Source organism: Rhipicephalus microplus, chromosome 2, assembly GCF_043290135.1.
Source record: "Rhipicephalus microplus isolate Deutch F79 chromosome 2, USDA_Rmic, whole genome shotgun sequence".
Taxonomy (NCBI): domain Eukaryota; kingdom Metazoa; phylum Arthropoda; class Arachnida; order Ixodida; family Ixodidae; genus Rhipicephalus; species Rhipicephalus microplus.
In genome coordinates, this window is record NC_134701.1 from 220,767,188 (window position 1) to 220,783,465 (window position 16,278).

The 16,278-nt window shown below is 43.7% G+C and overlaps 1 protein-coding gene across 1 annotated transcript in view; it reads right to left on the bottom strand.

Moving 5' to 3' along the window:
* The window catches only part of LOC142774977 (cell adhesion molecule Dscam1-like), a 480,705-nt gene that overhangs the window by 388,058 nt on the left and 76,369 nt on the right, over positions 1-16,278 (bottom strand). The gene's annotated exons all lie outside the window — the stretch shown is intronic.

A 16,278-nucleotide genomic window follows, 5' to 3' on the forward strand; every position in this document is an offset into this window, starting at 1 on the left:
ACATGCTCCAGTAAATTCTTTTTTTTCTCGAATCGGTGTTCCATGCCCTGGCCTGCTAGTTGTAAACACAGTTTTTTTCATTAATTTTATTTTATTTTTTATCATTCGCAGTTTGCATTCAACTAGCGCTGTTGTTAATAAAGACAATGCGCCATTCGAACTATCCTTGCACGCTTCCTCCCCCTTCTATCTATAAAAAAAACACTACTCGGAAAAAACGTTCATTCTTCTCGCAACAATTCCACTGAAAAAAAAAACAGTGGTTGAAATTTTTAACATGAAAACACACTCAAAGCGCGACTTCATCGGAAAGAACAATTGACAACTATCGACATTTTTATATATAATGAGAAATATGAAAAAATCAGCCACAGTTAATCTTTTATCACATATAATGAAGCTGTCGATATGATCAAGACATGCATCAGTGACGCCGATTCCAGAGTAGCAACACTTTCAAGTCTCTTTGATTTGAAAACGTCCATCCTTCTCAATTCTAAAAATAATTATCTCACTGTTCTACTGTATGCGAATGAGTCATCTGAGAAAACGATGCATGCAGAATAATGTACACAAAATGTGATTCGCTTGCAACACTACCCTTCGCGATAAAGCATTGCTTAAAAAAACAGGCCAGCACATTAATCTGACAAACGCGCACGTTCGGAAAGTACATCAGCCAAGCTTTGCGAGAAGTACGATAGTTATAAAGAAGAGAAAAAAAAACTAACAAAAAAAGGCATCCCTATTGGAATTTATATTTCTCCAAGTCAATATACAATTACGGTGACGTACACTAAAGTCTGTCCATCTCTAAGCGCTGGCGCAGCGCACACCTAGAAAAATATAACGTCTGTTTCAGGAAACATTTATTACACGTGTCATGGTCTTGTCCAAAGAGCACGGGGAAAATACAACGTATGGGTTCTCATTCTAAGTGAGCGTTCTTTTCTTGTGAAAGCGTTCAGTATTTTCTTATCGATTATGAAATTTCAGGGTACACGTGCTGTATTGACAGGTATCGACATTTCCTTGTGAAGGAAAAATTTTCGTTGAAGTTGTCATGGGCGCTCCAGCAATCAATGACAGATGAAGACGCCTACCTTTTCTCCGGGCTTCAATTGGCACTACCATGATAACTATGTAGCTTCACCGTAGGCTCTCTTCGTCTTTTTTTATTTTTAAATACCTCATTTCCACTTTGTAAGAAGTTGGTATGAGAACGGTGAAGTACCCTAATAAATCTGCCATCTTTTCACTTCGTCTTTTTTTCTTTCTTTCTTTCTTTCTTTCCTTCTTTTTTTCTTTCTAATTTTCAGCTTAACTCAACATCTACTCATATTTTTTTCTTCAAGAAGCTACTAGAGAACGACGTCTAAATACTGCGTTTATGCTACCACATGTGGATTAACAAATTGATTAACTTCTGTAGGGCCCATGCAACAAATTCAAATATTTATTTTTATTATCGAACGCTAGTAACCTGTTCATGAATCGTTAAGTTCGTTATCACTTCAAGACAGCCAAGTGAGGAGAAGAAACTGTTACTTATGGTTACGATATTGGTACGACTTTCTTTCGTAGATTTATTTATGCCCTTTTCGATTGCATGAGAGTCTTCTTTCTAACCATTTATATCCCCATGGCACTAAACTGCTCACTGAATCCTGTTATTAGCGTTGCTTTCCTTGAATATCTAGCATCTGGCGAGAAAACTGGTGGAAAATAACGAAAACCATTAAAAATAATTGATGAAATTAGCTGTAATTTAAACCAAGAAAAACGTACGAAAGATTATTTTGAGATTTTCAAAATGAAGTGCAATATGGACATGAATTCAAAGAAAATGAAATGAAAAAAAAATTCCCTTTACATTGGTAGAGTTTGAAGGCGCAACCATCGAACAGTGCCCCATCTTTCATGAAACTCATTAATAGTGTATACAGTATGGTCCGTAATTCTACTGATAGTATTGACAGGCCATCGAAGCTTCAGCCTTACTGCGTGCTTCTTTCACGATGCAGCAGCCTTGGGAAACCAACAGGCAATGTTGTAGTGGACGTTGTTGCCGCCAATGGATCGAGGGCACTTTGGCCATAAGATAGCTACGCGCCGCGGTTGCGACGACAAAACGCCTGGTGGACAGGCCGGCCGCTAACGAGCCTGGCTCGGCCCTCGGTCTCGTCTACCAAAGTCCCCTGCTCGCCTCCCCCCCTCCCCAGCCACCCCTCACGTTCCGCAAGATGAGCGCTGGCCAGAGTGGTTAGGATGGGAGGTGTTATTAATATCGATCTTCTATGAGCCAAGACAGGGCCCGCTGGTGATTTTCATCACTCTCTCTCTTCTCTCCGCCTCCTACACTGGCCATTCCGCACCAAACCAGCCCTTGGCATCGTCGCCGTATTATTCTGCGAGGCGAGACAGAACGGGCACTTTGCGAACCCGCGGAGGCCACGGGTTGGTGAGGGTGTGTGTGTGTGTGTGTGTGTGTGTGTGTGTGTGTGTGTGTGTCGTTAGTGTACGCTTTAGGAGAAACTAATAGTCGCTGGATTCATTCTTATGACTCCTGATTTGCCACCTGTCTGACTCCTCTTGAAAGATGCGAGCGAACACTTTTTAGACATCATTCATCGGACTGTCGTATGACCCAAAAGAGAGCAAACGTCTCCCATTAAATAGAGTCATAAAGGTGAGAAGTAAGGACTCTCCGAAAAGAGTAATACATATACCCCACGCCCTCTTCTTCATTTTTCATACAGCTTATGCTTGCATTTTGTGTGCGTGGATGTTTTTTCATGTGTGTAATTTGCTTTCTTCCTGTGTTTGCACGGCTTGTTCGTGAATCCCCCCGCGTAAATCACTTTAGAGTCTCCTGCTTGGATTTTTAACCAGGAAAACAGTTCTAGGTTTTATCACAAGAAAAGTAAAATCGAAACACGGCAAAAGAAAGAGAGAAAAGGAGAAACCACTGTGCATCTTAAGGGCACGGTAGGCACAACACGCTTGCAGGGCCTTGACATATCGACCAATTTTACAAAGTTCTCATGCGAATATGCGGCGCGACAAACTGAAAACAAAGAAATATGTTGGAGAAAAGAACTCGTGCATCATTTAGTCGCATTTCTCTGCAGAACAACCAGCTCACTCAGCAAGCGCGCTGCTAGCCTGGGCACGTAAAGTGACGTGAAGACCTGCTGCGGATTTCCGTGATCGTTTGTGCCGAGTCGTATGGTCTTTCAAAACCCAAAATTAACCCATTGAAAAGCAGAGTGTGATAACTGTTGTATTACGATGCATGCGAAGTTCATAAATGTAGTCCCCCAAGGCCGTTTGGTGGCATTTGGTGTAGGCATGTTCCTGATGAATGAATTTGGTGAACACATTTTATTTGTTTTTTTATTGTTTAGAGGTGTAGCTCCAATTGAAGATAAGCGCAATGATACCTGGAAATTGTTCTTTTTGTTCATACTTTTTAAGGGACCGCCGCAATTTTATCGACGCGTTGTCAGATTATGAATGAGAACCTGTTTGCCAATTTTCTTCAAATAAGGTGGAAATGATCTCCATTGCACGCTTTGGAATTTTTACAATAGCAATTGCAAGGTGCTGATATTGCTATATGTACTTACACGTGCTTTTTTTTTGATTGGCTAGCCCACTTTTTTAAAACACTTACGCAGCTTTTCATTTAACTAGTGTGATTTTCGAGGGATAACCGAAAACAAATTCATTTAGAGGTGTTCTGATTTCTGATATCCTACTATACTTATGGGACGTTGCTGAAATTGAATGTCGCGTCAGCGATATGTGTGTAGTTAATGATGGTTCAACGAACTGGGAGCGCGGTGGTAAACACAGAGACGAAGCAAAGAGGAGGCACACAGCACGAGCGCTCCACTAACAACTGGTTTATTCTGACGTTGGAAGGACATATAAGTACACAAGGTTGCGCATGTCAACAAGGAAAATAGGAAAATAGGATGGCAGTGTGAGCAGCAAGCGTGGCGTTCATTCGAAGCACTTGTCTACGAATTATCAATATAGTTAAACTCACAGTCAAGTAGTGATAATGACGGATGGCTGATACATTGATTCTTATTTCTAGAAATATGATACGCTTCGGAAATTTCACGCGTGGTTTGAAGTGGATGCCGGAACAGTACACTTGTTTTTTCAAACAACGGTTGACACTTGCAGCAATGGCAATGTGAAGCTAACACGGAAAAAGGACTACCTTTTAAGGAACTCATATGCTCCCTGAGGCGTATATTCAAACATCACCCGGTCTGGCTGATGTACATGCAACCGCACGTTAGCGGTATGCTATACACCACTCCTATGCAACACTTAACAAATTGTTTTGCATGTTTCTGCGAACATCTTCTGCTTTTTGACACAACCTGCGCCCTCCTATACACCATGGCGCATATACGGCCCAATTTAGTGGGTGCAGAGAAAACAACGCGCACACCAAACCGATTCCTCATACCCTCGCGCTCCCAGTTCGCTGAACCATCATGAATTACCAACTAGCCCACCTTTCCATCCTATTGATATGTGTAGTTGTTAGCACTGCGTGTAGCTTCATATTTTTTTTCTGTGCTGACAATCATTTTTCTGAAGAGACGAAAAGAGCGGTGATTTTCAGCACCAAACATTACGCTGCACATCAGCTCACCGTACATCAGCACTCGCATCAGCCGCCGGAAACGGGTCTCCCCGACGACGACTTGGGAACTGGCTTTTGTTCGCGAATCTCTGTTCTTCTTTTACCACAATCTCATTCTGCAGAGCACGTGCGTCTTGCACACATTCCACTTTTACCCTCACCCGTTTCATTCTAAACCTTACTCCCACTTTTGTCATTGCATTTTTAGGGGCGAAGCTCCTTAAAGCGCCACCCGTTCATCCCTCGTAGTCGTAGTCGTAGTGTGTAACCAGTGTTACTTTTTGACCTGCAAGTTGGTGCCGGTGGGAGATTTCTCCTGTGCTTTGTTGAACAATAAAAAGTTCGCGGCGTGCGCGTTAACTAAAAGCCAAATGCTCCTGTCTTTCATCCCCAATAGCAGCCATTGGCATGTACATTGAACACTATCTGACAGGAAAAGATTGCTACGTTATATTCGCTGGGCGTAGCCTCCTTGGTTTTAGAAAGGGTTATCAAGCGTTGGGCTGCAGTGCCATGAATACAGTGAACTAGTATATACCATGAACTCGAGGTGGTTAAAGGTGGGAAGTAGACACGAAGCGTAAGCCGTAAGAAAGTATGCGTGTGCCACCTCTCGTTTAGTCCTTGGAATGTCCGCTGGATGGCGGTGCTTCTATATGGGCAATATATGATGAAAAGATGGGAGATGGTGGTACTTGGAGTGTTGAATAGATGGACGAACGCACACACAGACACATGCATGGATGGACGCATGAACTGACGCAGGGGCGGATGCATGGACGAACTCAGAGACGGACGCACGAACAGACGCACGCACGGATGGGCGGATGGACGCACGAACGGTCACACAGATGGACGCATGGATGGACGGAGGCAAGAACGAATGGACGGACGAATGCTTCGCCCCACTCCATCATTCACTCCGTGGATCTGCTGCCATTTTTTTAGACTTCTTTAGGCGTTTATGATGAAAAGAAGAGCCGGCTCTCTCTCAAACTGCTGCAACGTACGTGTCGGTGTTCATTTCTGCTAATCTTTGTATAAACGCATTTTATTTAAGTATGACAACAAGCGTCTTGATGTGCTAGTCAATACAAAAATCAGTGTTCATCACTCTAAAAATCAGTGTTCAATCACTCTACGGCCAATCTCCTGCACTGCTAAGAGCAAGGACGTGGCCGGTCTAGATTCTGGGCTACGATGACTTCATTGATGGAGGCAAAATATAAAAAAAGGAAGAAAAAGTACACGTCTCATACTTTGGCTTAGCTGCAGGCTGACAAAATTCAGGTAATCAAGAGCATTTCGGAAACTCTCCCACTATACGGGCTGCCTCGTAACAGTATCTTTGTTTTGAAACTTCACCCCGAAAGTTTCTAAACACAACAAAATATCACCCTTTACGTTGCCACATCATCTTTTATTTCTTATCACGATAACCTACAAAAATAAGGCCACCCGGATCATCCTTAATTACCTTTATCCATTATGTTGAACAAACCAAAGTAAGTAGTTTGGAACTCTACACAACAGAAATACCGTTAATGAAAGCAGAAAGTGGAAGAAAAGAAATTAAACACGGTGCACAAAGTCACGAGTTAGGGCAATCGCTTTCAGTATATGCCCCAAATGAAGTTGTTTATCTGCATAATAAATGTCTCGCCCTCTTCTGTTCTTCCCGGGAACGAAGCAGACTCTCGACTTGGGAAGATGCCTAAATATTTATGACTCGGCGAAAGTTTTCTCCTGCGACGCCATGCCAGCGCCTTTAACGTTCTCGCGGCTCCCTGTTTTCTTGTCGCGGCCGTTAGATGGCTAGACAAACCGAATTGCCGCGTGCAGTATTGATGATGTTTTTCGACGCGCCCCAAGCGGCGGGACCATGCTGCTGTGAATGGATCGCGAAAAGAATTGCTGTATAGCGTACACGATAAGGCGTTTGTCGCAAACGGCGTCGTTCCGCTTTCAGCGACGAGTTCTCAGTCAAAGACTCGATGTGTTCCGTTCTTCACCAAATTGTTCATTTACGTGCCTGCGATGGCCTTTAGTTGAAGCGCAGGAACTTTTCAACATTATGAGAAGAGACGAACTCGACTCACTTATTTATTTCGTGTTTTTTCTGTTTTTGTTTCTTTTTTGCTCTCTTAGTGGTGCCACCGAAACAAATCCGAATGACGATGTTTAGAATCGACGATTGACGCAGTGTAAAGTGACAAGATTATAAACCCACCAGAGTCGGAGGGGGGGGGGGGAGAATCTTTCTTTCAAGAATTATGGTTAGCGACTCCATTAGGAGTTCACGGATGTTCTGAAGAACATAACACCGAGGTAACAGGGTTCCTTAAACGGGTTCCTTAAAATTCAGGAGGTTTATATAAAACCTACTATTACGACTCGCTTGTTTTGTGCAAGTTGTAACTTACATCAAGGTGAATTCAACATGTTACTCCAAGATATGAACACTGAACATGAAGTGTTTTTTTTTACTGTAGTGTAGAAAATAAGACGTATATTTCGTGAAATAAAGTGTACGAAAATCATCCATTCCGTCAGTTGAGAGTATCAAAACCCGATATATCATCAAATAACATGACACTTCAAACACGCAAGGTTCTAATTTGTGACATTTAGCGGCGTGATGCTCGCTCGCTGAAAATTGTGTTTTCTCAGATAACACTAGAATTGTTTTTCCGCGAGTACAATACGCTGGAACCATAAATGGAAAATCACGATGCGCAAAGCTGATCCGCGATGTAAAACAGCTCGCCAAGGTTGGAAGTGTTGTGACACAGAAGTTGTACATGTGAGGCGACAAGAAATCGCACACTGTACGTTCATAAAGGTGTACTTATAGTGTGCGTACGCATACAGGAGAATGGGAGAAAAGGAAAACACTTTCATTTCGGCTATTACAGAGGAAGACTGATTAACTCCCGAAAATCCGGTTTCCCGACCCAGTGTGGCTTGTTTGCGCTTGTAGCATGTTTACCGAGCCTCTGTGTAAACAAAACCAGACATGGTGGCATCATACAACAAAACAAACCGCACAGAAAATATCGCGCATCCGCGCTGTCTGAGCGCCGAACCACGCATGTATTTCGCGAGAAAAGACAGCGTCGATTGCTGCGTACCCTGCATGGGACCCATGTAGTTGGGAAACAAGGAAGTGAGACCTAAAATGGGAAACGATATGCATAGAAGAGGTGTCGTTTAGGGACACAGAAAAGATTGAGGGAGGGTGCGCTTCTGTTAACAAGGAAAAGGGGAGAAAAAAACGATCTGTATTTCACGTTGGGATGAGTGCGGTGTAAGCGAAGAGGCGTAGAAGGGGAGGCGCAACTCAAGTGTGTAGGGAAGTGGAGCGGAGGGGAGGAAGAGAAACCGGAAGTACGAAAAGAGGGAAGGGATGTAGGGAGGTGAAAGAGGTGGCGGTGCGGAAAGTTCCACAGTGTGGTAGATGCAACAGAACCTAAAGAAAGGAAGAGAAAATGGAGGAGAGTAGGTGACGAAACTCGCTGATCTAGACAAACATCGCCGCTGCGACGGTTGCATTAGTTTTCATTTGGCGGCGAGAGTGGAGCGACGCTGCCGTCGTTCCCGCTGTAGCCTCCGCTTCCCAAGCGTTCCCGGCCGTCTCACTGGGGTAGGGTCGCTTGGTCGCGGTTTTTGGCAGCAGCCGCGTTCTCGACTTCGTCCTCTTCCTCCTCCTCCTCGTCTTTCTGCACATGAACCGCGACGACGCTTTGCCGAACGAGAAAACACGCTGCGAGCGAGCTATAGCGCGCGCGCGCCCAACGAAATGCGATAGTTTGCGATGCTAATGCGCCGAAATTGCGTGTCGCACTTGCGGTGCGTCGATCAATAGGATTACGCGTGGGCACGCCGGAGTTTAGCCGCCCGGAGATTTATGATAGTGGGTTGGCCTCAGCAATATTGTGGGGAAAAAGAAAACGACGAAAAGGAAAGCATATGGTTTCGGTGCTCTGGCTCTCTACAAGGTCTTTTCAACCAGTAGATTTCTTTTTTTTTGTCACTTTAGGTTCAAACCCTGCATTTTTATACATTACAATGCAAGTTTCCACACTCGAATTGAATTTCATGTTTTCGCCTCCTTACCATCACGACTTCTATTATTCTAAAATTCAGATCTAATGAAATAAAAATCAACTCATGCATCTAATACGCACTTCATAGGATAGACGTCCTGTCCAAAACTTTTAGAAAAGCTCACACTTTTTCTGCACGTGATTCAAGAGGCTATCTCTCTTATTTCACTGTCTGTCTGTCTGTCTGTCTGTCTGTCTGTCTGTCTGTCTGTCTGTCTGTCTGTCTGTCTGTCTGTCTGTCTGTCTGTCTGTCTGTCTGTCTGTCTGTCTGTCTAGTGGCCTACGACTTTTAGCTCTCCTGGCCGTATCGATAATGGTATGGACACCAAAATTGATATTGCACAACATCACTGTATGACGAGAATATGTGACTAGTCATCACAAGAAAATTATGACATGTATGTCATGATTATCATCATTTACATTACATAGTTTTGCTGCTCTTGCGTTAGATTCGTGCACCTGACATGTCGCAAAAGTTATATGGTGAGCAAAACTTCACGGCGAACACAAGCGACCGACCCTAACATGAAAATCATAACATGCGTGTCACGCAACAACATGACTACGTGCCACACTCAAGATGTGGTCGTGGCCATTTCGCCAGCTTCACATATGCCGAATTTGGTATTACGTCCCGTGAATGGATGACGAAGGTATGTGACTCGCGCAAGAATGATAATAATTAGTAGCGTGTCATTTGAGAACATGACTAAATGCCGCCGTCAAGGCTCCGATACACTTCGACGTGACCCGGCGCGCGTGCGCGTGGCGTTCGTTTCGCCGCGTAACGCCGGCGATGCAACGCCAGACGTCGATCTGCCTCACTGCGTCGCTTTGACGCATGCGCGTTTGAGCGCACCCGGCCTCCCTCCATAACGGAGATAGGCAGACGTGGTGCTGTCTTCCATCGTCCGCGCGAAATGCAGCTTGTCATGGCATGCCGCATTTGCGCCGGTTGCCGCCGGGCCACGCCGACATACGCTGGTCGCACCGGTCGCGCCTCGCGTGATAATAGAGTGATCGCGTTTTGTTAGCGTAGCGTCGCTGCGCCCAGTGTGCGCGCGTCAACGTTACGTTGGATTATACTGGGCCCTTCATGATGCGCTCACCGCCGTTTCGCTAGCTTCACGTATGCGAAATTGGGTATTATGAGACGTGAATGGCCGACGAAGGTATGTGACTGGTGCAAACATGATTATCATGAGATGTGCGTCTTGTAACAACATGTATACATGCCACGCTCATGATGCGCTTGCGGTCGTATTGCTAGCTCCACATATACCAGATTTGGTATTGATGACGCGAACGGACGACGAAGGTAAATGACACATCTAAACATGATATTCATGGCATGCTTGTCATGCAAAACTTTACTACATTCTACACTCATAGCACGCTCACGGCCGTTTCGCTAGCTCCATATATACGAAATTCGGGGTGTACTCACCGAATTGGTGTACTCCCCAATATTGGTGTACTCACCAATACTCACAGTAGACGGCTAAATAGACAGGTAAATGGATGGCGGCCATCTTAAGTCCGATTCCAATTTTCACGTAGCCGGCAAAATAGACAGCTTCGAGAAGACCGCATCGTAGACATACGATGCAGGCTACCTTGCTGTCTAAACAAGATGGCGGCTCAGTAAATCGCTCAGATATATCTCGCCGGAATGGTCGTATGCACACAAGCAGACGCTTCCCCAGACGCTAAATGTGAGTAACGTTTATTTATTTTTCATTTCAACACGGATTAAGCTAGAAACTACAACTGTCACGTTTGTGTAATTTATCTTTTTCTTCTCAACGCAAGGTGGCGCATCGTCACGTAAAAGTCGTGCAGACGTATTCCAATTTTCGGGCAGCATGGGCTCGCTGCTGTCTTCTAAGCAGGCTGCGTAGACTGTCTACATGCTGTCTAAGAATTGGAACACAGCCTCGGTATCAGGTGACACGAATAGATGATGTGGGTAAATGACGTGTCCAAACATGATAATCATGACATGGAAGCCATGTACGGCATAATTTACCTCCGCCTCGTAACGGTGTGCTGATAAAGTGAAATATCAACTTTCGTCACTCATGCTTCAGATATCATGTGATTCCCACGCTAAGTGGGATTCACCTATTCTTTTTCTTTGTGAATTTTATTCAAATCTTTCACTAGACTGACTGGCTTGGAGAAATGTCGAACACCGTGGCCTTATCGCTAAATACGGCAATGCAGAGATCGATCGGCATCTTACTAAACGTAAACTCAGCTATTACTTTTCTATCCAGAAGTTGGCTCGTGTAAATATAGCCGTCCCAAACCAACCTTGTGAGAAAGTAACAACGTTGGCTTCCAGTATATAGCTTTGTTTTTATTCTCACAGCAAAACGAACGTATAACCTTACTTACGACGCTTCCGGCGTACCGTTGATACAGCTAGCTCCGCAAACTAAACACGGGATGCACAACATACAACGGCGTTAGCAGCAAAGCCTATTAATATTACGGCTCAGCCGGCAATAAAACTGCCGCGAGCCGTCCAGCGCAAACAAGTTCGCTGCTTCATTTTGAAGGCTTTACCTCTGAAATCCTCACTAGCGGAAGTGGAATCATGAAAGCGCCAAAGGAAGCGGGGGGGGGGGGGGGGGGGTTAGGCTGAAGTATTTTAAGGAGAGCCTCGCATTTCTCTCCCCCTTAATTATCTCCCTCCGCACAACTCCCCTGGTGATACCTTGAAGCGGTCGTATACCAACGATGGTCTTAGTATTTCGCTGCAAATTTCTCGCCCCCCCCCCTCCTTCCCAACAGCGTTTCCCACGTACAACTCTCAAAACTTCTTCCAGGCTGTGTAGCTTGCTTTTCCCAAAGATCGTCTGCCGGGGCGAAGGAGGCCGCGATTTCTTTGTGGGGCTACACACAAAGCCCTTTTCCTTTCCCTAGGCAAAAACCGCGCCTACCGTTGTGGGAGCCCTAAACAGGAGGGAAAAGAAAACAAGCGGAATCAGAGGCAAGATATGTTTTATTCAGGTTTCAACCATTGTTCCGGCGTCTCACACGCTTCCTTTGTAAGCCCGGCTCTTCCCGCGGTTGCTTTCTTTCTCGTTTTATATTGTTTTTCTTAGCTCTTGCTTTTTTGTTGTTTTTCTTCGCTATTATTGTTTTCCTTAGCTCTTGGTAACGAATGGTAGTGTGCTTCTGTTGCACTACTGTCCATAATTTATCCGGGCTTGAAAGCACGGAGCGTCTGTTTCGTCTTGTTGCTCCTATATAGCACCGCCATTATTGCTAGATTTTTTTTTTGTTCCAGACTCGCCGCGAAAACTCTGCCCCCCCCCCCCCCGCCCCTCTTTTCTCTTCGTAATTCCCCGTCTATTGTTTTGAGCGCTCACTTTCACCGCTTACGTTTCGCTTCGGGCTTTCAGCGAAAGTGGGAAAAAAAAACGAGTACAAACAGGAGGTGTTTTTATCCTCCTTATTGCGCTTGTTGCTCGCCGACCATTTCGCTTTTGTACGTACGTACGTGCGTGTGCCGACGCTTCAAATTAAATTGCCATCCGGCCATTTCCTTACGGTCGCTAGCGGTTCATGCTACTGCTTCTGTGACGGCCATCCGTAGTAGCTGCCTGCTTGTCGTTTTGTCGGGAAATTGCTTCCTCCCATATTTCTATTATGGAACGCTTCCACACCGTCCGTAACGCCTCCGGCAACCAATTTGAATTTGCAGTTTTTTTTTTCGTCTTTTGCTCTCACTGCTCTTGATACGAGATATTCCAGAGCCTCGCCGCGGTTTTCGTCGACCAATTTCTCTGACCCACTGCGCCAGAGGGACGCGTCTGGGCGCAATATGATTGAAGTTCGACTTTCATCTGCCCCGACGACCGCGTTGTGTACGATTGCAGTGTCATTTTGTTACCCCCGTCAAACAGTAGCGGCATTGAGAGATTGTTTATTGTAATGTCTAGGTCTGCTGTATTGCAAATATTGAACGAAATAGAAAAGTAGAGGGGGAACAACGTTCTTAAAAAAAAGTAGCCGTACGCTGGGTCTACTAAAAAAAAAAAGGAGGTAAGGATGAGTGAGTCGGTTAAGGCTCGTGTCTAAAACTGCACGAAATACGAACGCACATGGCAAGCACTACCAGAGGACAACACGCTGAACTAACAGTCAGCAGGTTTTACCACAAACCGGAAGAAATAATTAAGCAACAATAACATCTGTCACGGTTATGTGCGAAGTCATTCAAAAAAGGTGATTTCACAATCGTTAGATTGTGATGGACGAAACCAAGTTGCTAGAATAGCGGCGCATACCTGAACAAAACGTTCCGTCAGCATTGAGCGATATGAAAGAGAATAACACTTGGGTCTTCGAGTTGTGATTACGGCTTTGCGGTTGTAAGCCGCAAAAGAAAAAAAAATGTCTTCCTCGAAAACGTGGCCAGGAACGCACGCGAGATCGTCGAGACATTCTTCATAAAAAAGAACACTTCTTGACATTGTTTCATCCATCAAGCTGACATAGTGTAATATCATCATTTTTCTAAAAGTTTGCACTCAGTTGTGGCGGTAAAAGGGAGGAAGGTGCCCTCATTGAGCTGCTTTTGTTTGTACATTGATTCTTGTTTGCGATGAAACATATCATTTGTATGTATTCCGTGGCATTTTTCGTGTTGTGCTCCCGTCATACGAGCTGTTTCAATAACAGAAGAGATAAAGCGCAATAAAATATTATCGGGAGAAGTGTAATGAGGCTTATATTGTTTCGAAGGGTTGCAGATGTTGCTTACAACTTCTTTCTTTATTAAGCATGCATCGTATATGTGTGATCAGAATCTGCTGGTTTACCTTTTATGCCCATCCTGGTGCGTTGCGTATACTTGTTCTTAGTCATATTTCATATTTTTTGAACATGCAAACTTCTATTCATAGTAAACATGACGTGAGGGAGCATCGATTAATGTATGAATTGTCACCGTTTCGTTTTGTTCATCTTCTTCTTTTTAATGATGTGATGTAAGTTGATGTTGGCACACCGACAGGGGCACCGGACAGGAGCACTTAAAAGCGTCTAATGACAAAGTTCACGCGAGGTCCAAGTCTCCAAGTGTAGAAAGTCTACAGTAAATACAATATACAATTTAGTATATTACCTATGACATGAAATTTTGAAATAACGTGTTCAACAATACCATTTACGTTTATATACGGTGATGTTAACAAAAGCCAGATAACCCACTGCGTACAGTCGAGCAGTCGCATAATTGTTAACATAACAGTCACATAATTCTTAACGCAACCGTCAACAGCCCCATAAGTACGCACTTTCAAAATAAATCTGAATTGCACTAATATTGACCAAGGATGCCACTTTCTTCCAAAAAACCTCTCAATGCTTTTACCGCGCACATCTGTGAACCTCCTGTTGGCCACGCGCCCAAACGCTTGCTTTAACTGAAGGGTCTGCAGTCTCAAGTCATTAAAGATGTTCTAAGAGGATGTCTTGGTGTTTCATGTTGTGAAAATTTTATGAGGATTGGTGATATAAGTCTCCATCTACAAATCTACAATTACTTTCTGAAGTTTGAGCATGACCAATTCAGTGTAAAAAATTCTTCGTGTTGGCAGTGCCTAATTTTAATTGATGAATAAGGGTTTCCGCATTTCAATCTATAGGAATAATGGAGTTTCAAATTGAATTAGTGGATCTGTGTGATTTAAAGCAGAGATTTTGGAGCTTTGTTCAAAGCACGTATTTTTTACAAATTCGGAGACTTTGTCTTTAAAATTCAGGGTAATCAAGTTTTGATATGGGAATAAAAAACAAAGAAGCTTTGTGATGTACTTGCCGTGCTGCTTCATCAGCCACTGTGTTGCCAGGTATGCTGCAATGTCGTGGTATCTACTGAAACATTATTTGATGGTGCTTATGCTTCGCCTTTGTGAGCTGCTTCGTAAATCGGGCTATCATTTATTGCTTTCACTTTTGTGCATTGGAGTGTTGTTAGTCTCGCTTGTGAATTACTGAAAATTACCCATTTTTGAGCATCTTTTACAGAATTGATAAATTTTAAACTACTTAGAATATATTGAACAGTTCAGCTGTTGTAGACTTTGTCACGAGAGATAACCTAAATGAATATCGTACATTCAGGTGTGGTACAATAATTGCTGAAGTTGAAGATGTTGGTACACTGCATTCATCTTTATATACATGCATGTAACCCGGATATCACATACATATCTCATAAAGCGCCAGTTGTTAGGCGGCTCGAATTAACATGCCTTTTTTTTCTCTCATAATTTCATCCACTGACACTGATATTCGGTAACGTGAGCAGCCATGGGGGTTATAGAAGTATGAGCTTGGCTACGTTCTGGCAGTTTCCTTAATTTCTCTATGAGGGAAGCATCCATTTCACTGTAATATCTCCAGAGTTAATGGGTGATTTTTGTGTTGGGTCTGAAGGTGAAAAAATGTCAGCATGTTTCTATACTGCTCATGGCTGCAAACGAATATTGGCGAGCCTCTGTTTTTACAAGAGAACTAGAAGTCACTCGCAGAACTCTTAAACATATGTCTAATCCCCTAGCTAAAAGCTCTGATGTCTCTGATCTCAAGTGGGTGAAATGCTGTGGACAATTGCTGCAGAGTGTGCAATTCTTCGTCTTATTAGATTATTATGAACAGTGAGTAGTGACGATACTGATCTGCTCCATGAAGTGCGAGCAATCCGGCGAACTACATTCACTTTTGTATTAACATCGCCTTCGGGATTTGTTTATGTGTGATGTGCAGAATAGCTGTCTATCAAGTATTATTCCTAGAAATCGATGATGTGACACAATCTGTAAAGCTTGCCCTTCGAGGATAAGGTTGAATTTCTTTGCATTTTACAGTTGAAGGGAACACTGCTGTCTTTGCACGTAATAGGGCCATCCCTTTTTCTATTAAAAAGGTGTGGATGGTATTTATTTCCTGTTGTAAGGCCATCAGAATTACTTGAACATTATTTTTAGATGTCCAAATTCACACATAATTATAGTGAAAATCGTAGCTCTGACGTATAAGTAGAAAAGAGCTAAGCACACTTCCCTGTGGCACTCCGTGCCTACCATCAAGTTCTGCAATTTTTCCATCAGCCGCCTGGATAAATATATGGCGACCTGATAAAAATTTAGAAGTCCAGCACAAAGAACTGCCGAACATACTGAGTTCTAACATACTTACTAGAAACTGTACATGACTGACGTCATCAAATTCCCTCTTTATGTCCAAAAATACAGCAACTGTCACGTTACCACAGGTGCCTTGGTGTGTTTGGAAAAAAATGTTTAACGATTTCGAGTACTTAGTACTCAACTATGCGAGGGCACTGGGGTGCTCGAAATATGGGTGACAGTGGCGATGACCAGACGAATCGAAACAAGGCATAATGGCGTCTTTCCAGGCTTTAGAATTGGAATAACTCAAATGGCTTTCCAAGGTGGTACAAGTTATTCTGCCCATAAG